General features: G+C 52.3%; 1 non-coding gene across 1 annotated transcript; it reads right to left on the bottom strand.

Annotated features, from left to right (window-relative positions):
* Positions 1-4,950: 4,950 nt before the first annotated feature.
* On the bottom strand, positions 4,951-5,022 carry TRNAC-GCA (transfer RNA cysteine (anticodon GCA)). The gene has a single exon. It is a non-coding gene; the product is annotated as a tRNA-Cys (tRNA).
* Between the last annotated feature and the right edge of the window lie 16,120 nt (positions 5,023-21,142).

Here is a 21,142-nt window from a genome sequence, read left to right as displayed (position 1 = left end):
ACATAAGTGCCCAAACTTAGGGGAACATGTGAGACAAGGTATGTCAGGCCCAGCACGGCCTCTCCTGTCTCCCCAGCCCATCTCCACAACCACTGCTTCCCCTGACCTGGCAGGATTGGTCCACACTCCAGCCCCAAACTCCGTGAGCAGACCCTTCTGCACTGAAACTGTTCTCCCTGATGGAGCCAACCTCGCAGATCACTGACTCTGTAGAGACCCCGCCCCTGTTGCCTGTGCTCTGGCTCCCCCGGGGCCTTGCACACACCTCCATCATCACACACATCACACACATCTATATTCCCAGAGGCTGGACCTGTGCTGGGAAGTAAGGCAGGGACAACACGGCAGATAACATCAGGGCACGGTCACACCTGGGCCTTAGACTTAGAGCACTTGGCGATTGGAGGAGGAGGAGGAGAGTCCAAGCCTGTTGGAGCTGCACGTGTAAGATGCAATTCCAGCCTGCTGCGTGCAGCTGCTCCTTACAGTGACTGATGAAAATGGAGGTCGAGAGGCAGGAGGCCAAGTGACCCAGGCATCTGCAGTGAAGCTGTGCTAAAGGAGGGTTGTCCCCAGCATACCTGGGCGGGAAGTGTTGGGGACAATACGGTTTAACTGAGGTGGAGTGTGCTTGCCTCCACCTGGGAGGCCACCCAGGAGGACCCTCAGACAGTTGCTCACCTGTGGGACACCCGGCTTGCTATCTTTCCTTCCAGTCTGAGTCTGCCCACCCTCACAGCAGCTACCTTCTCATCCCCTGCTCATGCTCATCCACAGCCCCCATTCGTCACACACAAGTCAGATATTTAGCTGGACACGGGAGCTGCCCCACCTGGTTACGACATTGACATACTTCCATACTGAGGTCTCAAGTCACCCCAGACCACTCAAGCCACCAGCCACCCATCTCCCAAGATACAATAACTAAAGTAAGGCTGCCCTGTTCCATCACTGTGGCCACCATCCTTCTGAACGCTTAGCTCATTGTTAAATCTTTTGAATATCACTGTCACATGTTCTCACAACAAATTACCACGATGTGAATACTTACCTGGCAAGTCGTGCTCTACCTGGCTGGTAGATAGTTTGTATTATTTTATATTAACTCTTGAGTTGCTGGTAGGTCTTCAAGCTCCAGAAAAAGCCCCTGAGGCTCTACTGGAAGCCAGGCTGAGGACGCACAGGTACAAAGGCATTAGTTGGTTGTAAGCATTGGGGGTGCAGGTCAGTGGCAGTGCATTTGCCTGCAGGGTAACAGGTCCCTGGGGCAGACCCCAGTGCCTGCTACCTGTCTTGTCCCGTTTTGCTCACTAAGGTAGGCACTGCCATTCTCGTTCCTCTAATGCTGGATCAGAAACCCTTCATCCCACCACACTGCAGACACCTCAGCTGCCCATGGAATCACCGCTCAGTGTGTCCATGTGTTAACACCGTGGTCCACAACCCACGTGGCCTTGGGCGAATGTGCACTTTCCACGTGTGTGGCTCTTATTTCAATCCATCCAACGTTCACCCACTGATTCAACATGTATTTATTGAGCATCTGCAATGCACCGGGCACAGTTCCAGGTGCTGGGAATAGACAAAGTTTAAGACAGTTAACATCCCTGCCTTTATAGAGCTTATATTCTTGGGGAAGTGGTAGGTGATATCTGACAACAACCAAAAAAAGATGTAAACTTCAGGTCATGAAAAGGGCCAGGTAGAAACATGAATTGGGTGAGCAGATAGGTGATCAGGTGATGAGAAGGCGGAGGTACTGTTTTAGATAGAGACATTGGGGAAGCCTCTCAGAAGCAGCATTCGAACAGAAGTGAGTGAGTGGGAATGACAGGAAAGGTTCTAGGGGATGAACAAGCAGATGGAACAGGAGATGCCAAGACCCTGAGGAGGGAAAGAGCTTGACGTGCTGTAGGAACAGAAGGAAGATCAGTGTGGCTGCAGCAGAACAAGGGGCAGGAGGCCGATGATGCCTTTGGAGAGATAGGCAAGCTCCTCAGTGGGAAATTTCTATTTCCACTTGTGTGATGAGGAGCCGTCAGAGCTTTGGAACAGGAGAGGGACATGATGGGAGCCACATTTTTAGAATATTACTCTGGCTGCTATGGGGAGCATTGATTGGAAGAGAGAAGAGTGCAACCCAAGAGATCACACTGGAGATTGTTGGTGAACTGTGGAGCGGATAAGAAACGGTCGGGCACAGGAAGCATTTTGAAGGTAGAGCGGGTGGGAGTTACTGATGGACTGGATGTGAAAGGTGAGGGCAGAAGGCAAGTCAAGAACCATGCCTAGGTTTTTGGCCTGAGCACCCGGGTGGATGGTGGCTCCTTTGCTGGTCTAGAGTAGGATCAGGAAGGAGGAGATTTGAGTGAGAGTGGGAAATTAATAGTTCTGTGATGGGTAAATGAAGATAGAGATGCCCATCAGAGATCCAACATCAGGTAGCTATTCCAGTCTGGAGGGTAAGGAGTGCTCCAGGCTAGAAATGTAATCTGGGAGGCATCAGCATGTAAATGGAATTTGAAGCCAAGGAATTAGGAGTTAGAAGTGACAAGAGAGCCCAGGACACCACCCTGTGTAGACTAATATTTCAAGGCTGGTGGAAGAGGAGAGCAGGCCAAGGAGGCTGGGAAATAGCAGCCAGTGGGGTAGGACGAAGGTGAGTGCAGCGTCTAGAAAGCTTAGTCTTCATGCATTTGGAGGAGGGAGTGGTCATCGTTGCAAAAGTATGAGAGGCCAAGTAAAAAGAGGAGAGAGAATTGGCCTCTGGCATTGGCAAGATAATGACCAAATACAGGTCACCGATGCACTTGATAAATCTGTTTTCATGAATCAGGTACCCTGAAACCTGGATTGCAGTGGGATGTAAGGAAGTGGAGTCTGTGAGTATAGGCGATTCTTCTGAGTAGTTTTGCTGGGAAAGTGGAGTAGAGAAATTGGGCAGGAACTGGAGCGGTCATGGGATCAAGAGAGACTTTTTGAAAGATGACGATATTAAGGCATGCTTATATGCCTATGACAATAATCCCATAGAGAGGAAGAAAATGTCAATGCAGGAGACAGAAGACAATTGCAGTGGGGTCCTTGGGAAGGCAAGATGGGAATTTAATTCACAAGTGATAGATTGGTCTTGATAGATGAGCATGAAAACACTTCTTTTTAACAGAGGGGAAGGCAGATTATATGAGTACAGTCAGAGACTGGTTGTTTGGAAATGACGAAAGGAAGGTGGACGTGTTCTCATCTGATAGCACCAATTTCTGAATAGTCAAGATATTTAACTACAATAGAAGACAGGCAGGAAGCGTTGAGGACTTGAGAAGAGCACAGAAGAGTCCAAGTAGCCGTCTCAGAAAGTGAGAAAGCAAGTGTATCACATAATGCTGTTGGACTTCCCCAGCTGTGTTCAAGGCCGACATGTGATTCTGGTCACAGGTGAATCTCGTCTGCAGTTGTGTGATGTGATTTTTCCCCAGCACTGTCGGGCTGCTCAGACGTGGGCATGGACTAAGTGAACACCTGGGTTGTGATTTTGCCAAGTAGCTACAACACAGGGAGAGAGGGCCAAACAGGTAAGAGGATTGCAAGAGAGTTGATGCGCTGGGCCATGGAATCTAAGCTGTGTGGGCAGCAGGGAGAGGACACGAGGGGTGAGATGGATGGTGAAAAGTAATATGGGCAATGGAAAGAGGACTTGACAAAGTCAGATAGAAGGTCATGGTCAGATACTGTGTTTGAAATCAAGACCTCAAAGGCGGCAGTATTACTGATAACAATAGTGAAGTGTGCGTCTCAGATTCCTACTTTATATGCCACAGTGCTTAGCTTAGGGCCACCTACCACCCACTGGTCTACAAGCCCCTTAAGGACAGGAGTCCTGCCTTACTTCTCTTATGAATGCTCCGCCCTGAGCCCGAATCCGGGGCATAGTAAGTGTTTAATAGATATTTGATGAATGAATGGGAAATAAATCCTGTATGAACAGCTATGCTAAGAGCCCCCCACCTCCTCAAAGTGGGAAATGGGAAAGTTCACTTGAGTTTAGGGCAGAACAAAGGACAGAACTCAGGCCAGGTGGTTGAACCCCAAAATAAAAACTCCGGGTATCTCCTTAAAACTTCACTGTTTTTCTACAAGCTTTTATTCCTCAGACCCTGGTGCTGACAAATTAAACTATCTCCACCTGCCCACTTCTCCCTGAGCTCCTTCAACAAGGGCCTCCTTCTCAGAACTGCACCTGGAGAAGGTTGGGGGCGGGGAGCCTGAGGGAGGAGGGAGAGAGTGTGTAAGAAACGATGGAGGTCAGATAAGGAGGGGCCAGTGTCTGGTTCCTGCCTTTTATTGAACGCCTACCATGTTCGCATCTGTTCTGGGTGCTGGCTGATTCAGAATCCAGTTTGGCACTCAAGGAGCTCATGGTCCACAGAACTGTCCCCACTGCAGATATACCTGCCAAGGGACAATGTGATCATCATCCTCATGTCAGGGCACCAGGAGTTGTCCCTGCATCCAAGGCCAAGGGCCCTTTTGGGCTTGAGCTTCATGTGCAGAGCAACAAAGAGAAACTATTTTCTTGTTAATGTCCTTCTCCACAGCATGAGGGCGGGGGATGAGAAGGTTGCAAGGGCTGTGGGACTAGACCTCCAGGGGAGGTAGATTGTTGAGAAGGAGCAATGCTCAGCCCAGCTCATCACAGTATTAGCATACCAGTCTAGTGTCTCTCCTCTCTGTCTCATCCTCCTCCAACCCAAACACTGCAGGGCCAGACAAGGTTGGTTTTGTTTCAAGTTTCAATCTGATCACTCCCTCTAGTGGGCATCTGTTGAGTCTGTGTACCCAGCATCCATTTCTTCAGCTCCTTGAAAATCTCCCATTTCTCATCACCTCTCTCTCCAAATACTCTGCCCTGAAAGATGAACTCCAAGATGGGTTCTGGAAGTGCAAAATGTAAGGGGGCTCCTGGACTTGAACCAGGGACCTCTTGATCTGCAGTCAAATGCTCTACCACTGAGCTGTACCCCCTGATGGAGTTATGGTTCTACTAAGATCATTTCACCCCTAGAACTATGATGTGTTAACAGTGGCAGGCAGCAGTAGAGATTAAATTTCAACTGATATAAAATTTTAAAAACAATTTATTGGGTCCCAACAGTGAGAATGTCAGAAAAGAAGCTGACTTCCAGAAACTCAAATGTGATCAGGACTCTCTCCCTCCAGCTTTCTTCTTTTGTCCTCTCTTAAATCAGCTTTAATCTCTCAAACCATTCTCTCTATGCTGCTGACACCTCATCTCCAACCTCTCCAGGCTCACATCTCTACATCTTGGTTGCCAGACAGTAAAAGGGTTAATTCTGAAAAATTCTAGAGAAGGACTCTGATTGGCCTGGCTTGGGCTCTGTGCCTATCCATGACCAACCACTGCAACCAGGGGTCAGGGTCCCTGAGTGGTGTAACCATTTCAGGAGTGAGGTCATGTAAGAAGGTGTCTGCTCCCACTCAGAATATGTGTCTATAGTACAGGGAGGGAGGGACTCCAAAGGAAGTCAGGGGTAGCCAAGACACGGCCACAGGGGGCCACCCCTGCAGCCCTGGGACCTCGTCAGTTGAGTCTGCCATATCAAGGAAGACTAGCAACCGATCACTTCTGCTATCCAGAGGCATGGGAAGCCCTACACAGCCACAGATTCCTTGATGGTTCTCACTCATTAAGCCAACAAACACTTAGTAGGTGCCTGTTGTGTGCCTGACCCTAACAACCACACAGCTCTCGGCCTCAGGAGCTAACAGCCTGGTGGAAATACCTGACATGGCAACAAATGATAAGAACATTGTGTGAGCCAGGTGCTGTGGGAACACAGAAGAGAGAACACTAATTAGAATCCTGGCCAGAGGCTGGGGAAATGACATGCTCCCTTTGTGAACAGGGTCGTGCACTCTGAGGAGCTTGCTTAATAAACAGGGCGGGTGAGGAAGGAACTCCAGGGGAAAATGGCCTGAAGAGCGAAGGAATCAGGTGCAGCTCTTAACAAGGTTCACGGATGGCATTTGCCCATAGTGTTGGTGAGAGGTGGGAGCGGGGCCTGGGGAGAGGGTATCAAGGCCCGAGGGTGGTTTGTAGCACAGCAGGACCCCCAAAGGAATTAATAAGCCAAGTGGGCCCTGAGTGTAAGTCCAAGAGAGAAAAGGGATAATGGGACCCGCCAAGGTGCCAGGGCTAGAGCTTAGGGCGTCTGGCTGCAGGTCAAGGAGCCGGGCAGGTGCCTTCTCCCTATTCTGGTTTCACACGTCAATGTCCTCCTGTTTTACTCACATAATAGCCCACTTGGGAGACAAGATCTGGTGCTGACGGGGGGTGCCTTCACTGTGCATGTCTGCCAAGAGGCAAGGTCCCCGTTATGAGATGAATTGAGTCCCCTAAAAAGATATGTTGAAACCCTAACCCCAGGACCTGTGAACATGACGTTATTTGGAAATAGGGTCTTTGCAGATGTCATCAGGTTAAGATGAGGTCATTAGGGTGACAATGGAGGTAGAGATTGGAGTGAACCATCTATAAGCCAAGGAACACGAAGGATGGTCAGCCACCAGCAGAAGCTAGAAGAGGCAAGGAAGGGTTCTACCCAAAGTCTCAGAGGACGCACGACCCTGCCAACACCTTGGTTTCAAACTTCTACGCTCCAGAACTGTGAGACACTAGGCCTCAGTTGTGAAGCCACCCAGTTGCGGCAGTCTGCTCCGGTGGCCCTAGGAACCTGATCCAGCCCCCATGCAGGGGGTGCTTAGGCCCTGCGTCCAGGGCAGACCCTTGGCCTGTAGAGGGAACAGTGCACTGGCCCCTTTCAGCTGCGCACCTCCAGGCTGTTTTACCATCTCCTCCGGCTTTGCTGACCGGCTCCCATGCAGGGGTCCCTGGAATTGCCAGGGCTGCAGCTTCTCTGGCCAGGAAACAGCTTTCTCTGGAGACCTTTGCTCCCCAAGGAAAGGGGGAGGGCTGAGTAAGCGAAGGGAAAGAAATCTTCAACCCAGACCAGGAGAAAATCAAGGCAGCCCCAGTGTGTGGTGAAGGTAAGGACAGCCGACACCCGCGGTCAGGAACGCTGCCTGTTTGCCGAGCACACACGCCACACAAACCTGGCTGCTTACAGGGAAGCCAGCAGGTGGACAGACCCTCTCAGGTCCTGCTCACAGCCTTTCACCTGCAGGAGGAGGTCAGGTGAGGGGGAGGCTGCAGGGAGCACATGGAAGGGGGAGGCCTGGGGCGGGCAGGGCCCATCTGCAGTGTGGCCGGCTCCTCATTCTGCGTGGGCCGCCGTGGTGATCAGCAAGTGCAGCCACATCCTGGAATGTATGAACTTAGATATTTTCTCTCTGTAACCTTTCTGTGCCTGTTTCCTCATCTGCTAAGTGGGAATTATAAAAGGCCCTACAAGTGCGAGGATTCAATGAGATCCTTTAGAGAAGAGATCAGCAAACTATAGCCCACTGCGGGGGTACGGCCCCATGAGCGGAGAATGGTTTTGATATTTCTAAGTGGCTGAAGGGGTGGATGGGAATGGTACAAAGTAAGTGTTCAATAAAATTAGCTGTTATTTAAAAAATAATATATCATGGCACTTGAAAAATTATACGAAAATTAAATTTTAGCATCCACAAATAAAGTTTAATGGAGTGCAGCCACTCACATCCATCTGTGGCGGCTTTCCTGCTTGCTACAAGGGCAGAGGGGAGTGGTTGTCACAGCGATCATATGGCCCATAAAACCAAAAATAGGTACTATCTGTCCCTTTTCAGAAAAAATGTGCTGACTCCCGCTTAGAGTCCTTAGAGTGGTACCTGATGCACAGCAAATGCTTAACAACAAGTTGCTGCAATGTTGCCATTGTTGTCACTCTTACAGCAAGAGCAAGCCCTGTGAACTGGACAGTCTAGAGTCTGGTGCCCGGTCAATCCTCCCTTATTTTTGGGATTTCATCAACGACAGCTCCTCCTCCAGCTCCTCCTCCTCACCAGGCCTCCTTCTCAGAGAAGTCCAGGTAAACGTCTTGAAGATGCCAGATAGAGTCTGGTGCCTCACCGAGGTGGCGTGAGCGTGCAGGAACAGGCACGTTGAAGCGTTGCTGGCAGGAGCATGCACTGAAACACCTTCGTGGCAGGAATCTGGCAATTACTCTCAAAATTACAAAAGCACATAACTTTGACCCAGTAATTTCACTTCTGGAAACTTAGAGATATAGGCACACATTTGTGGAATGATGTTTGTGAAAGGTTATTCCATTGCAACACTATTTGTAATTCCCAAACATTGGAAACAACCCCATTGCCCCTCCTCTGAGGATTGGTGAAATGAATCACGACACATCCTACAACTGAATACTAATAGGCAGCCATAAAAAGTGGTGATGCTCTCTATGCACTGATACGGAAAGACGGCCAAGAAGAAACAAAAAGGCAAGCTGCACGCAGTGTGTGTACCCCATAGCAGGCTACCGTTAGTGGAGGGAGGAAAGGCGAGAAAGCATAGCTGCTTGTATATGCTTGAAAAAGCTCTGGAAAGAGAAACAAGAAACTGGCAACGTTAGCTGCCTGCAGGGAGGGGAGCGGGGCAGGGCTGAGAAGCACCCCTTTTGTACCATTGGAATTTGGAACTGTGCAAATATATTATTTATTTCAATACTTTACTACCAATCTAAAAACAAGAAGAAAATGTAACAAGAACAGAAATAGTGCAGCCTACGTGTCGCCATTTCTGTGACACTCCCTCACCTCCACCCCCTCTTGTTGGCCATCCATGCTCCACATAAACATGTACGCTTTTTAATACAAAAAATAAATATAAAAGTTATTAAAATGTCCACAATGTTTTAAAGATACTAGGAGTAATACAGTTCCCAAACCCAGTTGTTTGTGTAAATTATAATAAAATACATAAAAAAGGACTCACACTTGCAATTTCTAGGCACCCTAAATTAAACATACAGAATGCTGGCTCTAGTGCCAGCGTGATAACTTGTTTGTTTATAGGAGTCCCCTGCTAGACTGAGCCACTGGAGAACAAGCGCTCTGCTTCCTTTGCCTCTGCAACCCCATCGGCCAACATGGTGCCTGGCACATCGCTCAGGTTCAGCGAATCTTTCAGGAATGACAAAGGCCAGTCCTGACGGAAACCTTCTCAGGCTCAGCAAGCAGAGAGGAGTGCCTCCAGCACATGCAGCAAACCCTGGTGGAGCGTCCACGGAGAGAAGAGGTTCGGGGTCCCCGACTGCACCCCCGCCGCCCCCCACCGCCCCCGCCTCTGCCTGTGTACGCTGTCCTGTAAGCCATCTGCCCTCTGCACAGCCATCAGCATTCACCTACTGCCTTGATCTGCTCGGGCTGCCACAGCAAAGGGCCACAGACTGGCGGGCTTAAACTACACAAGTTTATTTCCTCACTGTTCTGGAGGCTGGAAGTCCAAGATCAAGGTGCTGGCAGGATTAGCTTCTCCTGAGGCCTCTCCCCTTGGCAGTGGACGGAGCCTCCTCCCTGTGTCCTCACGTGGTCTTCCCTCTGTGCAAGTGCGTCCCTGGTGTCTCTTCCTCTTCTTATAAGACACCAGTCCTAGTGGATTAAGGCCCACCCTGAAGGCCTCATTTAACCTAATTACCTCTTTAAAGGCCTCATCTCCAAATACGATGCACTCTGAGGTGCTGGGGGTTAGGACTCCAACATATAGATTTGGGGGGGGGACACAATTCAGCCCCTAACATCTACAAAATTAATCTGGTCACACCATTGCCTTCCAAAAACCTCTCCTGATCAATAAGCTACTTTTGTTGTTGTTGTTTTGTGTTTGTTTATTATTGAACACAAACCTTCTGAGACGGCAAGCCTGGTAAAATGGGACCTCCCACACCCTCAGCCCTCCACAACCTTTTCGGAAAGCAGTCTGGCAATACTGTATTTATAATATTGACTCAGTTACGCCACTTCTGGGAATTTATTTTAAAGAGATAGACATCCATGGAAAATAATGAACCTAGGAAGATCGTCACTCTGTTACCTATAAAGTCAGAAAAGCCCTAAATGCCCAGTAACAGAAGAATGGTTAACAACATTCACCCAATTGAAGGTAGCCATTTTAAGAGATCCTTCAACTTTCATTAAGCACCTGCTGTATGCCAGGCACTGTGCTAGGCAAGATAAATACAGAGAGGAGGAAAATGATGGTTGCTTTCAAAGAATTTACTTTTTAGTAGAAAAAGACACAAAACATTTGTTCAATCATTCAGATATTTAGTAAGTACCTGCTATGTGCCAGGCACTGTTCTAGGCACTGGGCATACAGCTGGAACAAAACAGAATCCCCAGTCTCAAAGAGCTGACTTTCGGGGAGGGGACCGATCACAAACAAATAATGACACGTCAGGTGACTACCTGTGCTCTGAAGGAACATAGGCCGAGCAAGGGGAAGAGGAAGGGCCGGGGCAGAGGGGAGGGCTGCTATTGTATGCTGAGTGAACGACATCTGAAGAGAGGAAGGAGTGAGCTATGTAGATGTCTAGGGGAAGGGCTTTCAGACACAGGGGCCAGCAGGAGCAAAGGCCCAGAGGCAGGAGCATGGCTGGGTGTGGCTGGGTAAAGGGAGGAGAGGCACTTTATCTCTATGATGACGTAGGCACCAGGTAAGTCTCAGTCCCAGATGAGTCTCAGCCCCAGGTGAGTCTCAGCCCCAGGTGAGTCTCAGCCACAGGTGGACGTTTGAGGCACAGGAGGTAGCAGACGAGAAGGGAGAGGTTGGCAGTTGAGGACTGCTGACATTATTCTCACCATGGGTCTCCTTGAAGGTTCAAGCTGGGGAGTGACATGGCCTGTTTCTGTTTTCCATCACTCACTTTAACAGGTATGAAAAGGAAGGATGTGGGGGGGAAAGATTACTTAACAGCATGTAAAATGCTTATTTTAAGTGCAGACAGTGGAACACATTTATATTTTAGATATGTATGTGTAAAAGCATGAGACACAAAAAAGATTGGAAAAATGACATCAAAATTACAGTAGTGACTGGTTTAGGAGTTTTTCCTCTAAAGATTTTCCATTTTGTGTTACGTTTTTGACTTTTTAAGGCCTCTGTCAGCTCCCCACTGCCTCCATGATAACTCTGAATCTCCTAAGGCGGGCAAGCAAGGCCTTTCACCCGGCTCCATGACATCGGAGACTGTGTCTGCCTTTTCGTCACACATCCCAGAACTTGGCAAATACTTGTTGATTTAACGAATCACTGTGACTTCCTATTTCCTGCACACGCAGCTCATGCTACGTAGACTTCTACAGAGACCATTTCTTCCCCTGAGACACTCACTCTTTAAGACGGAGGCAGCATCACCCCTGTGGGCACATCCCTGACTCTCCCACACCAGTGTATGTGCCTCTATTTCACTATGACCAACGTGTACTGAATTCGAACCCTTTATGTGTTTAACACACACACACCCCTCAGAGCACGGACTCCCACAGCAAATACCACAGTCATCATTTCCACACACGCTGCACCTAGCATGGGAGTAATAGAACTCATAAATCCCAATCCCCACCATACGGTCGTATCACAGTGAAAGGACAGGGACTCTGAAACCCCGGCTCTATTCTGCAGCACCTGGAGCAGGTGAGGCCATCACCCCTCAAGCGCCACTTCAGACCAGCCCTCCCTGGAGGCCTAGGCAGCACAGAGATTCTCTGACCCGGCCAAGTCGTGCCCCTTAGCAGACGCGGATTCGGGGGCACCAAGCGCCCCTCTACCCCCAGTTGCCCGTTTAGGGGACCCTCTAGGTGCTACCGCGCATTTTCCATCTTCAGACGGGGGAGAGAGCTGAGCAGAGAGCCCCTCAGGCCTTCCTGATCACTGCCACTCAGCTGCTTGCTCCCGGGGCGCCCCTTGTGGCCCTGCTCAGGCCTGGCGCCCTGAGATCCGGGTACGGCAGAACGGTCCTTGGGAGGCCTCCCCAAAACTGCACCTCGGAGGAGGCCCGCGGGTGGCTCATTGGCCTGGGAGCCTCTCTCGCAAGCTGCAGAAAACGGGAAGGCCTGGCTGGCATGGCTGCCCTGGCGGTGCACCAGCCAGGAGCGACAGGTGACGCTTGCCACACTGGGCGCACGGAAGGCGCGCTCGCCCGGCCAGGTCGGGGGCACGGTCAGGTGCACGGTCAGGAGGGCCAGGCGCGCGAGGCGCCGCTCGGCCGCGTGCTAGCGCCGGTGCCACGGCGCGGAGGGGGTGCCACGGCGCGGAGGGGGTGCCACGGCGCGGAGGGGCTGCCGCAGCGCTTCCGGCCCTCGGCGCGCTGGCAGGGCTGCTCCGCCGCGCGCGCGCGAGACAGCGGCCGGCCAGGGAGCGTCGGCTGGGCGACCCGGCCCCTGCCGCACTGGGCGTAGGCGCGCTCGGCGGTGTGCGCGCCGCGCAGGCTGGCGAGGGTGGCCGGCTGCGCGAGGTTCTTGGGACGCAGAGCGCTGGCGAAGGGCCGGGCCGCGGTGGGCGCGCCGGTGCTGCGCACAGAGCTCCTTCCCGGCAAAGCTCTGGCCACGCTGCTCCGTGCTGGGGGTGCCCTAAGTACAGGCAGATCCCAACAGGTGCCCGCCTCTCTCCCACCAGCTAAGCTCTCCTTGCCGGGTCCCCCTTCAGCTGCCCAGGCTGGCTCTGGCCCCTCTGACTCTCCCTCTGGGCTCTTCTCTTTGCTGACCAGCCAGTTTCCTGCTGGGCAGGGACATAGAGAGGCACAGTGAGCGAGTCGCCTCTGCCACCGGCTCTGGAGCCAGGCCACACCAACCCTTTGCTCTCCTCGCATCGAGGCTCAAGGCTGGGCCTGTCACTAAAGGCCCTCGCTGTGGCCCCAGCCTACTGGATTTCCTATTGACATTCTGCTGGTGATCCACCTGATGCTCTTCTCTGTAACACTCCTCCAAACACCCTGATCACCCTATTTCTGCCTCAGCTCAAGGGGCCTCCCCACCCAGAAGGCCTCCACTGCCTCTGCCTCTGCCCTATGCTTCCGGCCTCACTCCAGTCTCAGCTCCCGGGGGAGCCTCCCAAGCCCGGCATGGTGACAGTTCCCTCCCGACTGCACACGTGGCCACGAGGCATCCTCACACCACAGCGGAGCTACCGGACTCCTTCACCTGTCTCCACCCTGCGAGCCTGTGTGCTTTCCCTCAGGACACGGCCCACAACTGTCAGCAGATCCTCAAAGGGCTCTCTGGCTTCAAAAGCAGCTGTTCTCTCTTCTTATTTGACAGTTTGTCTGTGTTAGTCTCCTCCCTCCTTCTAACTGCAAACTCCTTGGGGCAGGAGGGGGACCTGTGTCTTCTGCCTCGAGTCCCTGCCATGCCCAGGCTATGCTGGCTACGGACGTGCTCATAAAATGCAGTCAGGAAACAGTTTAAGGAATAAAAGGAGACTCCTATAGAGCAGCTGTGTGCGAAGACACCATGCAGCAAACTTACGAAGACCCAGGTAGGCTGATGGCTGCTGCCGCCCCCATTCAGGACACTCCTGCAGAAGGCCCTGTGGGAGGTGCTTGGAGGCCCCAATGGGATCTCCTGTCTCCTGAGGCCTAGGGGTTCACCCTGCAGCCCTCTACGCCTTACCTGAGCACAGGTGTGTGGTGGCATTCTCCCATGGGCCCTGCTGGTGCCTCCCACAAGCCCCTTTCTCTTGCTTGATCCAGGGCAGAACTCCTGCAGGAGATGCAGCTGGCCTGTTGCTACAGGAGATAGGAGGAGGCCCTGAGGGCACCAGATGCCACCAGACTTCATTCCTCTCAAACTCCCACTCTGGGACCAGACACCACAAGCCACTCCCAGCAGAACTACCAGTTCCAGTAAAGGCAGAACAGATACTGGGGATTTCTAAGAACACAGACATGTGATGTGGTGGAAAGAGGTTTGGGTGGGCTGTCAGGGGTGCTGGGGGAGCCTGGCCTGCAAATGACAGGCCGTGAGCTGGGACAGAGGCCATCGGTAATCCTCCCACCCACTGCCACCCTTCTTGCATTTTTTTGCTGGGCACATGGCCACCTAGAATAAAGACCATGTTTCTGGTCCTCCTCTGCAAGTAGATGTGGCCGGGCGGCTGGTTCTGACTAATGGGACACAAGGGGCTCTGCCTCCCACAGCTACGTGAAATTTGACAGTTTGTTTAGCCTCTCGGTGCCTCGCTTTCTCTATCTACAATACAAGGAAAATAAAGGTTGTAATGAGATGTCAATGGGTCAATATTGGTAAAGGACATGATAAGTACTAAATAAGTATTTATTAAATAAGAAGTAAATAAATGTGTCGTCCTTAATGGGAAAGAGCTCCTCCTTCCCCTTTCTTGCTTCCTCCTCAATGGCTACAACCATGGTAGTGAGCTGTCTTGAGCCATGGCAACAAGGCCACACCCTAGGAAAGGTGGAGCAACAGGCTGGAAGGAGCCTGGGTCTGTGACACTGGGAGCCCTGTCAGGGGAGAGAAACCAATCACTGTCTTGTTTAAGCTACTATTTCATTATTTTGTTTTGTTTTGTTAGTTTCTGTTACAGCAGCCAATCATATATCCTACATAATACAGTGACCTTGGGTAAGGGTCCTTCAAGGGCTAAGTGACCTCACCAACTGCACCTATCTCTTAAGATCCACCTTAAGAAGAGAGAATACTTACTGCTCCTCCTTCCCGCCCCAGGCTTGACACAGGGTTGACACAATTTTTGTTAAATGAATGAATGGAGAAGACTCCAGGCCACCAATATCTAATGGCTATCCACATGGCTCAACACTGAGCCAGACTTTGTCCCTAGGATGACAGGGGCACAGCTTGTCCCCTTCTGGGGTGCACAGAGGCAGCTGTGACACAGTCATGCTAGGGAGACAGCCAGCCTGGCCACCTGTGCTTGGCTGCCACCACTAGGCCGGCTCCACAATTAATCAGGGCCTTGGAAACCAAAGTCCCAGCATGCAGCCAGCCCAGGCTCTCAGAGTGAAGTCGATCAAAACGCGCCGACAGTAAAACGTTTTAAGACACATCACTAAGTGTAAACAGCAAGCTGCAGGATGATGCGCACAGTGTGGTATGCTTGCTTGTCTCTTAAGCCCCGTGTTTTTCCTCAAACACTTTCAAAGGGTAGAGGCTGGTTAGCGTCTGTTCAGAAGGATCCCCGAGGCTTGGTTCTCAAACCTGGACCTGCATCAGAATCCACTGAGGAACATGTTAAAACTGCGATGCTCAGACCCCAGCCAGACCCACTGAAGGAGAACACCTCCCCTCCTCCCCCTGCCCACTGCCCCCCCACCCCCCATCTACACCTAGAATTCCAGTAGGAGAAGCCTGCTGTGGAAGCATCCAGTAAATAAAGCCATCTCAACCGCACTGTCTGGGGGGCCCTTTACTTGGCTCTGCCCTCAGTTGTGCCCCAGCCCTGCAGGAGTCTAAAAACGCTACTTTTAGCATCTGTCTACATGCCAGCCACTCAGTACCCTGATCAATACCCACCTTCTTCCCAGCTTGAGCTCACCGTGACTTACCTTACCTACTCAAAGAACTTGCTTCAAAGGTGGGCCTTTCTCCCCATGTAAAATGTCTGAGTCTCAAAAGCAAGGAACAGGTGTCTCGGCATGCTCCTCTGTGTTCTGAGAGAACAGAGCTCCAGGGTTCCTGTCCCCTGCTTCAACCAGAGTGGTCCCACTTTGCCCTGTGTTATATGTTTCCAGCTGTCATTCGAATAAAAGTTTCCTCGCTTTAAAAAAAAGCTTTGAAAACTGCATATCGGACCCAATGCTATTATTTGAAATATAAAGAGAACTGAGCTCCTATTTGGTTCATCGTCTATTTAATAATCACTCACTAGTTATTACCCGCATATATGCCAGGCACTGTGTTAGGTGCTGAGGATGTTCTAGAAAGACTCGTCCCTTCCTGCAAGGAGACTGAAGCCTATAAGACAGAAGGAAGCAGGAATTGGAGCACAGATGAGGAGGGTTTGAGAGGGCAGGCTCTAAGGGACATGGGGACAGATCTGGATAAGGGACAGTCTCAGGCGAAGGCCACCCTCCAACCTAGGTCTGCTGTCAGGATTCTGCCCGCTCTACAACAGCCTTCTCAATCTTGGGTCCTGGGTATCTGGTCTGCCTCGTGTCCTTCCCCCAAGCTCCCAGAGTGGTCGCACGCAGGCCACAATGATAGCTCCAAAGGGACGTGTGGTGTGGGAAGGGGCACAGGCATACCCTGGGCACCAGAACGTGTGTGCCTGGCCCTAACAGTCAGCTGTGTCACATCAAGCAGTTCACTCCACCCTCCTCTGCCTCTGTTTCTCCAAATGGGGACCCCTGACACCAGATTGCCCTGAGCAGGCGAAGGTGGGAGGCCGGGCCCACCCTCATCCTGAGGTGACAGGCTCCGAGGGCTCTGGCCCGGCTCCGAGCTGGGCAGGCTGTGGCTGCCCGCCTCTCTTCCCCTCCACACAAGGGTCTGCAGCTCTAGCTTGGTGGGGGCACAGTCTGTGAGGGAGGAAAAGGGGCCTGATCTGCCATAAGGGCAGTGATGGGGCTCGCCTCTGCAGGCCTTGAAGGGCGAGGGTGCCTGCCAGGGGTTTGGAGCAGGATCTGACCCCCTTCAAGACACACGGAGGAAAGCACAGTTTGGGGCAGAGCAGAGCGTCCCACATTCCCCAGGCTGGCAGTGTGGTGATGAAGCCAGGAGGAAGGCTCCCGTCCTGCTGCCCTCACAGGGCAAGAAGTGGAATCCAAGAAAGATGGGAGGAACCCAGAGTCACCTAGTCCAGCCTCCTCGTTTGACAGTTGGGGAAACTGAGGCCCAAAAGGGGGAGTTAGTCATCCCTGAAAGTCAGCTCTCGTTTTGGTGCACCGTCCTCTGCAGTGCAGGCCTCCTGCTGCCCTCCCTTCCATGTGCTCCCCCACCTCACCGCACTGCCTCGCAGCACACGGGGACCCGCTTCTGGAAGATGGAACTTTGTGGCCAGGCAAAGGGAAGCAAGGCAGTTTGTCCTGGCCCTCAGCCTCCCGAGGAGGGGACAAAAAGCCAACTGCTTACCTGCTTAAAGCAGTGGGAGAAGTCAGATGTGCAAGCTGGGATAGAGCAGGAGCAGGGTAGCTGCAAAATCTAGATTCATCCCGTCTTACACAAGTACGCGTGCACACCCACACTTGCTCTTTATCCACAACCTGAAGAACTTCACCTTCTGGGACTGGACCTTATGTTCCAGACCTGGGCCACTCTTAAAAGCATGCCCAGAAAAAATCCTTCATTCAGGAGGAGTTTCTTGAAAAACCACAGTGTGCAGAGTACAGCTCAGGGAGTCCCAGGGGTGCAAATATAAATTAGGGGAGGCCCCGGCTCAGCAGAATAAACAGGCAGGCGAGTGAGAGAAGCTGTGTGCGTAAGTGGCGTGCGCCACTGAAGGGCAGTACAGCGAGGAGCCCATGCCAATTCATACTTAGTCTCCATGAGACCTCGGGCAAGGCATTTAACCTCCCTGTATTTCATTTCATAAAAGCTAAAAATGAGAATTAAGGATACCTTCCACCTGCCTGGTGACAGAGGGCTGATCAAATGATCTCAAAGTGCTTCTGACTCTCAGACCCACGAGGCTCATTTGAGTCAATAAAGGAATAAAACCAAAGACTTCGGGAACGAAGGAAGCCCCCAGGGGCCAGCCCCTTACCCAGGGAGCCCAGTGTCTCATTCCCCTACAGGAGGTGCCTGCAGAGCTCCTCCTGCCAGTCTTCCAGGCTGCCCCGCTCCTGCTCTGAGAAATACATGGCCACATCTTCAGTAGTCACGGGCACCTGGAAGGACAGGTCGCCCACGCCAACGTGAGTTACAGCCATTCCAAATAACAGCTAAAACCAGCTCGTCTCTTCTCTCCCCACCCCCACACCAGAGGGCACTGCTGGCCAAACCACTGGGCAAATGCAAACTCATCTCCGTCACAGCTGCTTCAGATAAGGGCAGGGACCACAGCCTGGGAGGATTCAGGATCAGGGCTCCTGGGTGCCCATCCCTTCTCCTAAGTGCACACATATCTTCTGTGATTCCCCCAACCTGCGCCAGTCCTAGCCCTCAGAGGCCATTCTGGGGTAGCAGGCACAAGCATTGCTGCACAACTGTACCCCTCCCGACCAACCCCCTCCACCCGCCACAGCAGACATCCCTGCTGTGTGTCACACTTCACTCCTGACATTCTGGCCCTTTAAAGTCAACTGGTGACTGGCATTAGGAGCCAAGAGGTCGGGCTTCAGCAGCCACAGGGACTCCCTCCTATGAGGTGAGGACCCTGAGGAACCCAAGCAGGTCCTCTCCACCCACATCCAGTTCCTGTACCTCAGGGGCCTCCCCCTTGCTGCCCCGGGGCAGCCGCAGGACCCAGAAGTTCCTGTTTCACAGCAGCTGCTGCTGGGAGGGGTCTGCATTAGAGAGGACTTCTGGTCAGGTGTGTTTCAGGTTTAGGATGACCTAGTCCGTCCCTGGCCTGGGTGACAAGAACAGTTGAGATTTTCCTACGTCTCTGAGAGTAGGAAAGACATCTAGTAGAAACAGCATTGAAATGGTTTTAGATACATTCCTGGATGCTAGATTTGTGACAGAACATTGCAAAGAGATAAGATGTTCGTCCCTCATCTGTGAAGACTGGATCTGCCTCCTCCAGGTTACACCTTGAACTGGTCGGAGGCCAGACTTGGAGATGGAACAGGTATGCTGTGAGAGAAGAAAGGAAGGGACAGGTGTCTGATGACCAGTACCTAGTATGTGTGGGATACTTTGCTAAGTGCTTTTTTGGAGGAGGTGTTGGGGGACCTCAGTTGCACAGAGTTGGATAATCACAGTCTTTGATTCATAACACTTCCTGATTATTGGTCCACGGTCTTTATATTTGTTTCACTAATAGAATATGTGCCAATATAACACAGCCTGAGTGCTTTTCCATACCTTCAGTGCATGTCATACTCACAGCAACCCCACCGTGCACAGGATTCAAATGGCAGGATAGGCATTGAGTCAAGTTCTAGTAGAGTTCCATTTCCAGGAGGGTTTCCATTATACTGCAGCTGTTCCCACTGAGGCAATCGTGAATTTCTTATTGTATTACTTCTAGTAATGCATGTTACATTTTCCACCTCCCATGGCAGGATATTCTTTGAAATATTTCCTTGTTCTGACTACTCTTAAGTTCTGGCTTTCAACTTTCTCTGGCTCCATTTCCTGGCAGCTCAAACCTGGCGTCCTGGTGTGGATGCCACCCTGGGGCTGGTCGGCAAGGCACCTGCATCACAGGACCGATATCTCAGGCAGTTCAGAAGGTCACACCCCAGTGAATGTCAGGGTGGAAGGGCCTAAGAGATCACCAAGGCCAGAACAACAGGGCCTTAGTCACCTCAGCCCAGTAATCAGGGTGGGTTTGCTCTAGAACACTGGAGACTGAAATAGCAGTCTGGGTATGCATTGGGCCCCTGGGAAGTTTTCTGGACCCGAGATTCTCACTCATTTCCTGTCTCCTGCTGGGCTGTGTTCCTGAATGAAGAAGAAGTGGTTGGTTAAGTAATTAGGTAAGCTAATATGACTATTATATGGTAGAGCTGGGATTCAAATCCATTACACTCTCTGTCCATTTATGATGGTAATGCTTTGCTAGCCCATTTTCCATTGGGTCTTAGTTCAGGATTCTTCCCATGGGCGCTCTCTGGGGTCCAACGTCTACTGTCTGTTTGGGGATCTGACGAGTGAGGCCTTCTAGCACCTGGAAGAAGTTTCCCCCTATTCCAGAGAATCTTGACCTTCCTGTATCTCAGAAGGACTCTGGGCCCCTCTCCTGGTGGCTGACTCACCTCTTTGTGTCTAGTCACAGAAATGGTATATGGGAACTGACCTCCAAAGAGAGGCCCCCATCCAATCTGCAGAGATCTCCTTCGGGACATCTTGGCTGCCGTTCAGGCCGTGGACAAGAAGAAGGAGTCCCAGGCTGTCTGATTTCAGAACTTGGAGAGGTAGACAGGGACTGCGAGACTATGACCTTGCAGTTGGGGAACTAGCTGGAGAGCAAGTGGGCGGTGCTGGGGACCCTGCTGGAGGCAGACGGCCGCTGCAGAGGCAGCTGGAGAACTTGGAGAAATTCCTTCTGAAATTCCTAGGGAATTTTAGAAAAGAGCAAGCAGGCACCAGAATGCATCCTAATTGGAATCAGAGTTCAGATCCAGAAGGGCTTTGTGGGACCCTCACAGCCAGAGGCCAGACTGCGCCACAGGAGGAAGCTGAGGGCCTAGGCTGGAGTGAAAATAACCTCCCAGACAACAGCACTGGTCTCACCTAGGAAAAGGGGATGACAATGCGGTGATGGTCTCCCTAAGAGGGGGTTGGGTGTGGGCTGAAGGACAGGACAGGAGCCCTGGAGCGTCCTGGAGTAAGGACGTTCACAGTCCATCCTCCATACACCCCGACCCACACAGCTGGGTCCACCAAAAGTCCGGGCTGGCGGGAACCTCGGAAATTTTGTGGTTAAGTCCATAGAGGAGCAATCCAGGGCCAAGAAAGGGGAGGGGACTTTATCGTGTGAACTCAGGCAGCTCCCCTCGGGCCCGTCGGCCTCAAGCGCCCCTGTCCTCGTCCCTCTACCCAGGCTGAGCCTCCCCAATTCCAAGAGGGGGCAGGGGCGGAGGCAGGACGTCCTCCTTGAGGACCGCCCTCACTGGAGCCGGGGCTGCCTCGGCGATGGCCCTGCGCTGTTCGTCCTGGCCGGAGTCGCCACCACGCGGCCGCACGCAGGCCGGCCCCGGGCCTCTCCGCAGCCTCTGCCCAGCTCTCGGCGGCAGCGTCGGACGCTGCAGGCGACCGCGCGGGAGCTGCCGCAAACGGCGCCAAGCGGCGCCAAGCAGCAAGCTGGGCCCCGCCCCGTAGACCAGAGCCAGCTCATTGGCCATGCAGGGAAGCTTCGTCCCGCCCGCGCGCGCGCGCGCGCGCGCGGCCAGCACCCAGGACTCCCATTGGCTATACCGGGAAGCTCCGCCCCCACCCCTGCCCCAGCTTTCTGGGCGCCGGGCTGGCGTGAGCCTGCGCGCGGGAACACGTAGTGCCTTGGGCTAGTCTGCTGGAGATCAGGGACCAGATCACGTGCACGCACTCATTGAGT

The sequence above is a fragment of the Equus quagga genome, chromosome 8 (genome assembly GCF_021613505.1).
Source record: "Equus quagga isolate Etosha38 chromosome 8, UCLA_HA_Equagga_1.0, whole genome shotgun sequence".
NCBI classification, from domain to species: Eukaryota; Metazoa; Chordata; class Mammalia; order Perissodactyla; family Equidae; genus Equus; species Equus quagga.
This window is presented reverse-complemented; position numbering and strand designations above follow the sequence as displayed.